Source organism: Papaver somniferum, chromosome 7 (genome assembly GCF_003573695.1).
Source record: "Papaver somniferum cultivar HN1 chromosome 7, ASM357369v1, whole genome shotgun sequence".
In the NCBI taxonomy this organism is placed as follows: Eukaryota; Viridiplantae; Streptophyta; class Magnoliopsida; order Ranunculales; family Papaveraceae; genus Papaver; species Papaver somniferum.
The window spans coordinates 32,686,741-32,697,810 of record NC_039364.1 but is presented as its reverse complement, the minus strand read 5'-3'; the positions used below and the strand labels follow the sequence as shown (position 1 = coordinate 32,697,810).

The following is an 11,070-nucleotide window of genomic DNA, read 5'->3' as shown; positions in this document are numbered from 1 at the left end:
ACAGTGGATTTACCTTAAAATGTTTGCTAAGCTTGCACAAGTATTGTCGCAAGCTTTCTATGGGTTTTCTGTGCTAATATTTGTGTGTGCTTAGTAGTTAGCCAAAGCCCTCTATTTGTAGACTTCATCATACTCAGCCGACCAAGGACTTCTATTAGGAATCTATTTCCTAAACTAAGAGTATTGCCTAAAAAAAAACTCTTCCCTAACTAGGAATTCTGCCTAAACAAAGATTCCTGCCTAGAATAGGATTCTTCCCTCAACTTAGCTTAAGGTTAACTAAGTTCCCTAAAGGAGTACGGATACATATGTATCATTTCTTCTCGAGACCCTGTAGGTTAACGACTTGAAGACTTCATTGGGATTGTGAAACCAGACCCAACTATTTTCTTTGTAGTTCCGTGATCTGATCTTGTTTTTTCTATCGTATTTGAGTACAATCGTAAGATTTACTTGAGATTGATTTCTCCGATAGGTGATAGGTCTCTAAAACACCTAATTTTATATCTAGTATTTATGCTTTCTTTTCTCTTGTCTTTGTGAATTGTGTCTCTTATGTATGATTTTGAGTTTATTAGGTACATTGGAGTCGTTTGAAGGAGAAATTAGTCATTTAGAGCGAAAAACACAATAAGGTCAATTCACAAGAATATTCGGTGCAGGCTAGGTCGCTCACAATGAGTTATGCTGGAAATTAGGAGACTGGCAGTTGATCATAAAAGATAATAGTCTTGTCAAGTCTGAGAAACTGACAGGCCACACACTGACTTTGGCATCCCTCATCAAAGTGTCAGGTCCCAATATCAATCCCAATTTTTAACCACAAATCGGTTCAAGAAGAATCTATTTCTTCTCATTTTCTTCTCCATTTCTCTGTTACTGATGTTCTTCATGGGTGAGAGGACATTGAGAGGGTTTGGCAACGGATTTGAAGTAAAGAATGAAGACAAATGGGTGTGAGTTGAAATTTGAATATGGAAGCAGTTAGGTGATTGATTATAAATTTTTTTTGTGGTTGGTAGTAAATAGGATTCGTTTCAGACTTGTGAAGGAAATGGAATTTTTAGATTTAATAAAAAAAAATATATACAAAAAATATTAACAATGGGCGAGAGGTACTGGGACTAAGGATTTGGCCGAATTCACTACACACGGTTCATTCATATATTCTTTGACAATTTAAAACTCAATAAAATTAACATGGACTCTGATTTTGCCAAGATAGATTCTCAAAACATCGATTGTAAGTCCTAAGCATGATGTATGAAAACACCTAAGCTAAGTATACATCATCAAATTAAATAACAACCAATTAATTAAAATCATATTTCAATTTTAAATTAATGCAAAAGTCATAAGAAAGAATAAAATAAATTTACCCGTGTATGAAATTCACCCTCCTCCGTCGTCCCAGTGTTGGGTTTAGCTCATCATGATAAAAAAACGCTCAAAATATTTATTTATTGCTCAAATGGTGTTTACAATGAAGAGAAGAAGAGAAAATGGTGTAAACAGCTAATGTGCGACCCACAGGAAGCATCACAAAAGAACGATAAAAGAGAAGTGCTATTGTCGTTGTGGTTCTAAGACCCACACCTACGACCCACGCCTGTGAGTCTGTTTCACTGTTGATAAACGACTGTCCCTGCGAGTCTGTTCTTCGTGTTCTTGGTGTTCTTCATCATCAGCAGGAGAAAAAATAGAGTTTCATCAACTCTTGATTTCTCGCTCCTGAGCTCTCCTATCGACCCCAAACTCTCGACACCCCTTCTAGGACACCCAGGGAACCTATTTATACCCAACAGCGATAAGAAATCACGCACATTAACTCTCCATGATCCTCCATTACTCGGTGTTAAAAGAAAATATTTTCCGAATATTTTCTTCCCTGAAATGATTCTCCACGCGTAAACAGCTTTTGATACTTCCTTATTTAGCTTCTACACGCATCTTCAATGACTAAGTGTCATCCAAACACGAGAAGCACACATCAAACTTGCTGAAAATCCGTGAATATCATTTTCAAACCCGTGTTGCCCTGATTTCTTCCACGTGATTATCCAGCCAAATTCAGTCGAAACAATCACCCATACCAGCTCTGGTATGATATATTACATCTTTCCACAAAGTTTCAGCGATTGAATCGCACAAAATCACGTCCAAATGCAATCGAGAAAATCTTCCAGTGAAAAGCAAATATTTTCCCGCCAAAATATTTTTTTGAATTTGTGAAGAAGGTCACCCCTTATCCAGTGGTCGCCCCTTATCCGTTGCTGGAGTCCGAATAACACATGTCCCTTGGGGTGCCTTTAGTGATTTTTCTGGGGGTGTTTCCAACACTTTTTCTGGGTTCCTCCGGTGCATTTATGGGGTGTCTTTAGTACTCTATCCTAGGGTGTAAAACACCACTGTTCGAGCCAATTTCGCCGCAAGAGCTTATTTTTCCAAAAACATCTACAAAAATATAAAATAACACAATAAGTATTTAATTGAGTCTAACAATACAGAACATTGAGAACAAAATAGACACATAAATGCGTCTATCAAATACCCCCAAACTTATTATTTGCTAGTCCTCGAGCAAAATTTATTTTTGAAAAGTGAGCGAGTTAATCTCGGGTGGGTTTATCAGAGGTGTACCCACAAAAAACCATTTACTCCAAAACCTAGATATCTACGCAGAACCTTGGAAGACACTAAAGAATCTCTTTGGTTGGCATATAAACATTGACTATAGGAGGAAGTACCCTGATGCGAAATTCCAAAATTCATATATAAGTGACAGAGCTCTACTCAGATAGTTTCACTATGGACATCATAACCGGAGTCAAAACTAATCACATAGATAGATAATGAGATGGATATAGAAAAACATAGATGGTTTTGATGTTTACTAGGTGAACGGTGTTTCCCATATCTGTCTGAAGGCCACTACTAGGATGAACCTATCCTAATGGACTGAGATACCGGTCTGACTAATATCAACACACTGCATATACAAGGGAACCAGTGATTCACTACATAGAACATTTTTTTTTTTGATTAACGGCATGAATAGATCTTTTGGATCCAAGCGCATGCTTCTTGTCAGCATATTACATGATAGTTCCCAAGGGTCCTGCATTCCACGCTTGCTTAGGCGACGGAGATAGGGAGAACACATACATATTGTTATCCAAGTGTTAATGTTTATTACGATTGGTCTAATTGGTATGGTCTTTTTTTTTTTTTGATATCTCAATCACTCTATTCCACCCTAGCAGTGGTAACAACTTGAATCGTGGGCCCCACATACTCTCTTAGAGAAACATAGTTTAAAAACAAAACAAAATAAGAATAGAAGTGAAAAGGACTCAACGAGATATGGTGAAACTATCATGTTATTACTAACACCTGAGCTATGTGCTTTTATGAATAGACTCTTTCGATGTTTCCATCTAATCAGATTGGTTCCTCAACTCCTATAACCAAGATGTTCCCATCCACTTAGATTGGTTAGTGCCAACCTTAATAAGCATAAATTTCTAGGCTCTGGAGTTTATTTATTTATTCTGCAACTGAAAAGTTTCTCCCATACCCCCAAACTTAAATCTAACATTGTCCTCAATGTTCTAAAGATAAAATTAAAAGCATGAACAAGGAGAGAAATTGTTACTATTTGAAGCAAAAGAGTTAAGGAAAGATATTACCGTGTTGCATGAGATTGGGTTACCTCCCAAGAAGTGCTAAGTTTAAAGTCTTCAGCCAGACTTAGGAAAGGATTAGTCAACTCGAACCATAAAGTAACAGTCGAAATAACTGTGGGTCTTCAAAACTAAATAGAGTTGACCCAAGGAAACTGCAATGAACCAAGAAAATGAACAAGACTAGCAAGCCCTTACTTAGTTTCCTGATTAAGAAATTTATATCTAATTGTGGTTCAGGTTCTATGAAAGGGTCTAAATAGAAAATTTTCATAGGCTGCGTTTCTTCATAAGTGGGATCCGAATCATTAGGTCCTATAGTCTTGAAGAACTCAAATATGATCTTAGAAGCGCACAATAATAACCTAAATAACTGAGGATCCTCTAAGTCAATAATATTTGACTTACAAAATTGACAATAGTGAGGGTAGTAGTCATTCTTAAGAAAATGTGTTGATTCTAATTTCCTAAAGCATTTAGGTTTAGTCTCACAACTAAATATTCGACACATTTGAAATATAAACGTTCCCACATTTGGAAGAAAACTATTTGGTGGGAAAACAAAGTCAATAAGGGTATCATAGCCTGGGCAAACCACATCAACCATAGGATGGGTTTCTAATGACTGAACTTCTTTCTGGACATTATTAGGTTCGGGAAAACGTGTATGGAGATAATCTTGTACGATGGTTGAGGCACAAATGTCAAGCCCTACACGAGGGAACTTTCTAAGAGTTAAAGGCAAAGCACAGGGAGAATGATAATCACCCCGGAAGCGGCGCCAAAATGATAATATTTTTAAATGATGTTGTCGTAATGAGGTTCAAACTCTCGGACTTGTGAAGATTAAATTTAAAGATTTGATAAAATTATATATACAAAAATATTAACAATGGGTGCGAGAGGTAACCAAGACACTAGATTCCACTATTATGCAAAATTGAATGATAAATATTTCAAAACTCTATTCAATTCTTAAGTCTTCTTTTATCTTTAATTCACTATCAATCATACAGATTCTCAAACATTATTTGTAAACCTTAAGCATAGATTATCAAGAGATTAAACCAAGCATAACCTATCAAACTGAATAAAAAATAATTAAGACAATCATTCAAATAATTTAAAACTCTGCAAAAGCAGCGATTAGGTGAATTATATAATTAAATGAAATAGTTACCCATTTATGTTGCGTGAATAGCTTCCTCCACGCCTGTGAGTCTGTTTCACTGTTGATAAACGACTGTCCCTGCGAGTCTGTTCTTCGTGTTCTTGGTGTTCTTCATCATCAGCGGGAGCAGAAACAGAGTTTCATCAACTCTTGATTTCTCGCTCATGAGCTCTCCTATCGACCCCAAACTCTCGACACCCCTTCTAGGACACCTATCAATTCTAATTATTGTTTCAAATACATGTTTGTGAATGAAAACCAATCCTTGACCAATATTATAACCTTATTGATTTTGCTTTATTTATTTGTTTTGCTATTATTTTATTTTAGTATATAAAAAATCAAAAAATCCCCCTGTCTTTACATAAGAAACCGAAACATATTGGCAACCTAAGACCTCTCTGTGGGAACGATCCTTTCTTGCCCTTGCTTCATAATATATTTTGAGTAGTAAGAAAGTGTAATTATTTTTGACGCCTACGACAACGATCAAATTTTGGCGCCGCTGCCTGGGAGGCAGCAGTTGTCACTTGTTTTTGGTTTCTTATTTTTGTTTTTAGTTTTTTTATTATTTTTGTTTTTCTTATTTTTCTGGTTTTTAACCTTGGTTTGAGAACTCTTGTTTCAGGTACCTATTATGGAAGGATCATATTGGAACAACGGATACGGTTTTCAACCTCCTCAATACTATGACGATTTCCCACCATCTACAGAATACGATCGGAACCAATTTATTGGCTATGATCAATATCCAAGATCTTATGGTGATTTTCATACATACCAACAACAACCTTGTAGTAAGTATGTAAGTCAAGCACCTAGGTGGGACACTTCTACTTCTTATTTTGTTTATCCGAGATGTATGAGTGCTATAAATGGACTAGACCAACTTGACAGTGATAAAGGGAATGTCGCACAAACCAATTTCTGCAACACTTTTTCTTACCCGACTTTAGATCGTAGTTATGATCATTCACCCATTGAAAGGGAAGAGTCATGGGAAAGAGAACCTATTGTAGCCAATGGTGGTAAGCGTGTGAACGTTATACAACTTGCACAGAAATTATACAAGTTGGAAGATGATGGAAACTCGGAAGAGCTTGTCGATGAAATTAGTAGGACCATTCATATGGAGCTTCAACGGCGTCGTGATAAAGGATGGGAAACCGATGAAGATTCTTATTACGGTGAGTCTGAAAATGAAGATGAGTGTGTTGAAAAGGACCAACCTTTGGAGATATTTGATGACACTAGTGTAGAGGACTCAACTCTTGATTTTTATAATGATCAAGCACCTATTCAAAAGGTACATGAGTATGATGAAACTAGTGTTTTACAGAATTTCGTTGCAACAAGGTTTGAATCTAATGAAGACGAAGAGGAATATGTTGACACTAATGTAGATTACTCAAGAATTTATCTTTATAATTATCAAGATCCCATTCAAAGGGGGGAGCTTGAGGATGATGCATTTTTTAGTCTTCTAAAAAAGTTCCTTGTAGCGAAATTTGGAGCCGCAAAAGAGTATTTTCCTTACAACAAAGAGGAGTGTGTTGAGAATGAAACCGATATGACAAATATTGTGGAAGACCCAATTGAGCTTGCAAATGATTGTAATGATGATGTTTATGTCGAGACTTCGGTTAAGGCAGAAACGGACGAAGAATGGTTGCAAGGTTTGATAGAGGACCATGATATTAAAGAGGTGAGTGATTCACTTGAGTTTTTCAAGGATGAAGAGGATTTCGTGCTACAAAATATTGTTCAAGGTTTGTCTAACCCTTTGCATATTGTTTCTTTTCCTTTACCTCTTATTGGATTGAATGTATGTGCTTCAAGAATATTGTTGAATGATTTTATTTCTCGATACCCACCATTAGAGATACTTGATTCTCAAACTATGCAGGTTATGGAACAAGAAACCCTGGAAGTACCCAACTTCTATATCCTTTATACACTTTCAAGTGTGGACAAGAATAAGTGTGGAGGAAGCTTTTATCGGTTAATAGCTTCGTTTATGTTTTATATTACTACTATTTGTGTGAAGCTAGTGTTTCAAAAACAGGTTTTATGGAAGGATCCCCAACTTTTCAGATTGTTGGTGTATGGGGAATTCGTTTTGCAAGTCGGGCTGACGACTTTAAACCAAGCGCTAATGGGAGGCAACCCATAGGTTTTGTATATTAATCCCTTTTATTTTTATTTTTTACTGTTTTCACATCATATTTTAATCCCCATGTTTAAATTCATTGAGTCCGTAATCTATTTTGAAGAAAATATTGACGAATACCTTTTCGTCAGAAAAATTCAGACTGCACGTAGTTCAGTCCAGAGACCATAACTGTCAGACCGTTTATTGAAACACTGTTCCCTCTATACACTTTGTAGAAAATACGTAGGCGAACAACTTTCGTGAAATAGTGTTTCGCCAAATTCCTTACCAATTTGTACAGTTTTCGTGTTTTATCTGCTGTTACGTCAGAATTCAGAATTTTCGGTTTTTCACATTGAGGACAATGTGAAGTTTAAGTGTGGGGGAGTGGTTAAGCATTTGCATTGTAAATTTTTCATGAAATTTTCAACTTTTGTGTAAAATAGTGAATAAAAAACTCCAATTTGTAGTTAGTTTAGAGTCACATAGTATACATGTCGCTAAGATTACATTGAGATTCTCATAAGAGTGACTGAACTTAGAGATGACAGAGAACGTGATCGGGTTTCTTACTTGTATGAGAGTTAAAGTTGGATTTAACCATGCCAGTGGCAATGAGGTGCAGACTGAATTCGGTATTAGATTTGCGATCCCCTATAGTGGAGACTACCCATGTTACATCATGAGAGGCACCGACCTTCACTTCTTTATACCTGTCTAAATATGTGCTTTTAGAGTGTGTGTCACCGTACATAAACTCCGGGTAGAATGGTGAGCTACCCAACCTCCCACCAATAGAAGCACTATTTTGATCTCTTGAGTACTATTTTATCAATCATGAACGGTGACAACGAATTGCTAACTTACATACCACTTGTAATCTTGTTCGCAGTTAGCACCATCCAATTTATCTCTCTCTACACCAATAGGTCCATAGAAACACCATCATCAACAACAAGAGGAGCATCACAAATTCGAAGGAAAGTTGAAGACGTTTAAGGTTTACAAACAACGTTATAGAAATGAGCAGATTTCAGATTTAAGTATAGCACCAAGACAAGGAGCAGAATTTTTACAAGTTGAAGACTATTGTACCGAAGACGTTTCTACGGATGCTGTGAGAGTGGTGCTAACTGCACGCTGAACGGATAACGAGGTAAGTAAGCATATTCTCACCTTCATTAAGTGGTTGATTTCCTATCTTAGAGATCGTCAGAAATATGGGTTTTCAAAATGAATAAAAGATGTGGGTTTTCAAAACAATTCGGAGGGTTTTTGCCTTCCTACCTATTCAACGTGTCGCGGGATTCTCTCTTCATTCCTACCTCGACACATGTGTGACCCATAAAAATTTGTTTATTATTGAGAGCAATATCATAAAACCCTTTCTTGTGAGGCAGAGTCGAGACTTTTGATCACTCCGAACCCGAATTTCTTTCGAGAAGGGATGGTTATTTCTCTCTCAACTTCTAAGGATGAGATTGTGTTCATTTATGTGTCTAACTTCTTATGACTAGTGTGCAGAATCTCTATGTCTTCTTAGCGCGTTGGATGTTATCATTACAGAGAACTAGTAAGTTGGAAATGTAGGTTTGGTGGGTATTTCTCTAGTAAACCCGCACGGGAGTTGTATGTATCCTTTAGAATAATTTTTGTTTGATTTGCTCGAGGACTAGCAAAGTCTAAGTGTGAGGGAATTTGATAGGTGTCTAAAACACCTAATTTTATATCTAGTATTTATGCTTTCTTTGCTCTTGTCTTTGTGAATTGTGTTTCTTATGTTTGATTTTGAGTTTATTAGGTGCATTGGAGTCGTTTGAATGAGAAATTAGTCATTTGGAGCGAAAAACACAATAAGGTCAATTCACAAGCAATATTCGGTGCAGGCTAGGTCGCTCACAATGAGTTATGCTGGAAATTAGGAGACTGGCAGTTGATCATAAAAGATAATAGTCCTGTCAAGTCTGAGAAACTGACAGGCCACATACTGACTTTGGCATCCCTCATCAAAGTGCCAGGTCCCAATATCAATCCCAATTTGTTAACCACACATCGGTTCGAGAAGAATCTATTTCTTCTCATTTTCTTCTCTATTTCTCTGTTACTGATGTTCTTCATGGGTGAGAGGACATTGAGAGGGTTTGGCAACGGATTTGAAGCAAAGAATGAAGACAAATGGGTGTGACTTGAAATTTGAATATGTAAGCAGTTAGGTGATGTCGACACCAACTAGGATGAATTTGAGAAGTTCTGTTGTTGAGGAGAGATGAGATGATGATTAAATGGGGGTAGATTCATGGCTGCAAACTGAGAATTAGAAGATAAGAAAGTTGGGGTTTAGGTTGTTTTTCGAGTGTTTGGAGTATTGAGGTCGAATCCAAAAGAACAAGAAATTAGGGTTCCTTTCTTATGTTCTTCCCCAAATTCATTCTACTACCTTTTGATTTGAAGCTGAAAAAAAAGAAAGAGTAGGTGTTGTCGTTCAAATTGCAGGTGAACTTAAGCTGCAACTGGTGGTGAGCTGCTGCTGTAAGTCGTGAAGCAGATGAAGAAGGAATTTGATCTCAGATGAATGGTGCTGCTTTGAGGTTTACATGGGTTTGCTGAGATGGTATGGATTGGTTTGAAGTCTGAGAAATTAGAGATTAGGAAAGAAGGAGAGGATACACAGAGAAGTAGGAATTGGTGCAGATGGTGTTCTTGCTGGTGACTGGAATTGGAACTCAGATGTTGTTGTTGCTGGTGCTCATTGCAAATTGAGAAGTGCGGGATGGGAGCTTTCGCTGCGAGGGAGAGTGCGCTGCAACTGTTGATTGAAGCTAAGAAAGAAACACAGAAGTGATGCTGTTATGGCAGAGCTGAAGAACATTGAACTGAAGTACTGAGAAGGAAGAATCTGCAAGTGTTGCAGCTGTGCAGGGAGAATGGCAACAGGGAAATGGTAGTGTTGATGTTGCAGTTGAAACTGGGGAGCTGGTGCTGTGTCCCATTGATCAAATACATAGAGGGTATGAACTGAAGTAGATGTATGTTAAGCTGTGCAACTGAGCTGGGTATTTCATGTGGTGATTATAAGGGTTTACATCATGTGTGATGTTGGTGGATTGAGAATGAAGAATGAGTTACAATGAGTTAGAAGAGAAATTGATGCTAAGCAGACAAGAAAATGGGTTAGGCTGTTGTGGGTAACCTGTATTGGAGAAAGCTGCAATTGAAGTTGTGTACTGGTATTGAGTGATACAATGGTGGTCATGGACTTCAAAATAAGAAGTGGAGAATGGTTGATGTTGTTAGTCTCAAATTCCAGGTGATGGTGGTTATAACTGATGGTACTGGAGGATGGAAGAGAGAGCTGCAGAGACCGTAAATAGGGGCAATAGCTGGTGTTATGCGCAGTGCAGGCCATAGCTGGAATCGGAACTGCAGAATATTAGCCCGATGTGTGAAGAAGCTGAGTGTTGCAGGGAGCTTGAACTGAGTTGTGGATATGCTGGTGTCAGTTGGCTGAACTGGAGGTGCTGCGAGCCATGGATCGATGGTGTTGTTATTGAATTGGTGGTGCCTGCAGCTGAGTACAGGGAAAGAACAAGCTTCAGTGAAGGAATTGAATGAATGGGAATGTTAGATGAATGTGTAGGAAACATTGCAGAGGAGGACTCGATGGGAAAGGCCTGGATTTGGCCTGGGATCGGTCAGATACAGGGGGAACTCGGTAAGAGTTCCGTTTCAGAGAGTTGACGCAGATGATCCAGTAGCTGACTCATGTGGACTTAGGGTGGGCTTCTACAGTAACTGATGAGGGCCCATGCGGCTGTTGGGCTCTACTTCACGGCCAGGCTTGGCTAGTTTTGGCAACAAATTGGCAGGGGATGGAATTTGACTACTGGGACACCTATAAAAGAGAAAAGTTTTCTCATTATTATATTATCTTCTCTTCTATCTTTGCCTAGGGTTTAGAAACATGATAGGTTTTCTTTTCCTTTTTGTTATGAATTTCACTCACATGTTTAAATAATTCTCTTTTGGTTAAGGAATAAGTTGGAGTTCCAACCATGATATTTATG

The 11,070-nt window shown here is 37.8% G+C and overlaps 1 long non-coding RNA gene across 1 annotated transcript; it reads left to right on the top strand.

Moving 5' to 3' along the window:
* Positions 1–907: 907 nt before the first annotated feature.
* Positions 908–11,070, top strand: LOC113296900. Its single transcript, XR_003333189.1, has 2 exons — positions 908–988; positions 9,220–11,070. It is a non-coding gene; the product is annotated as an uncharacterized LOC113296900 (long non-coding RNA).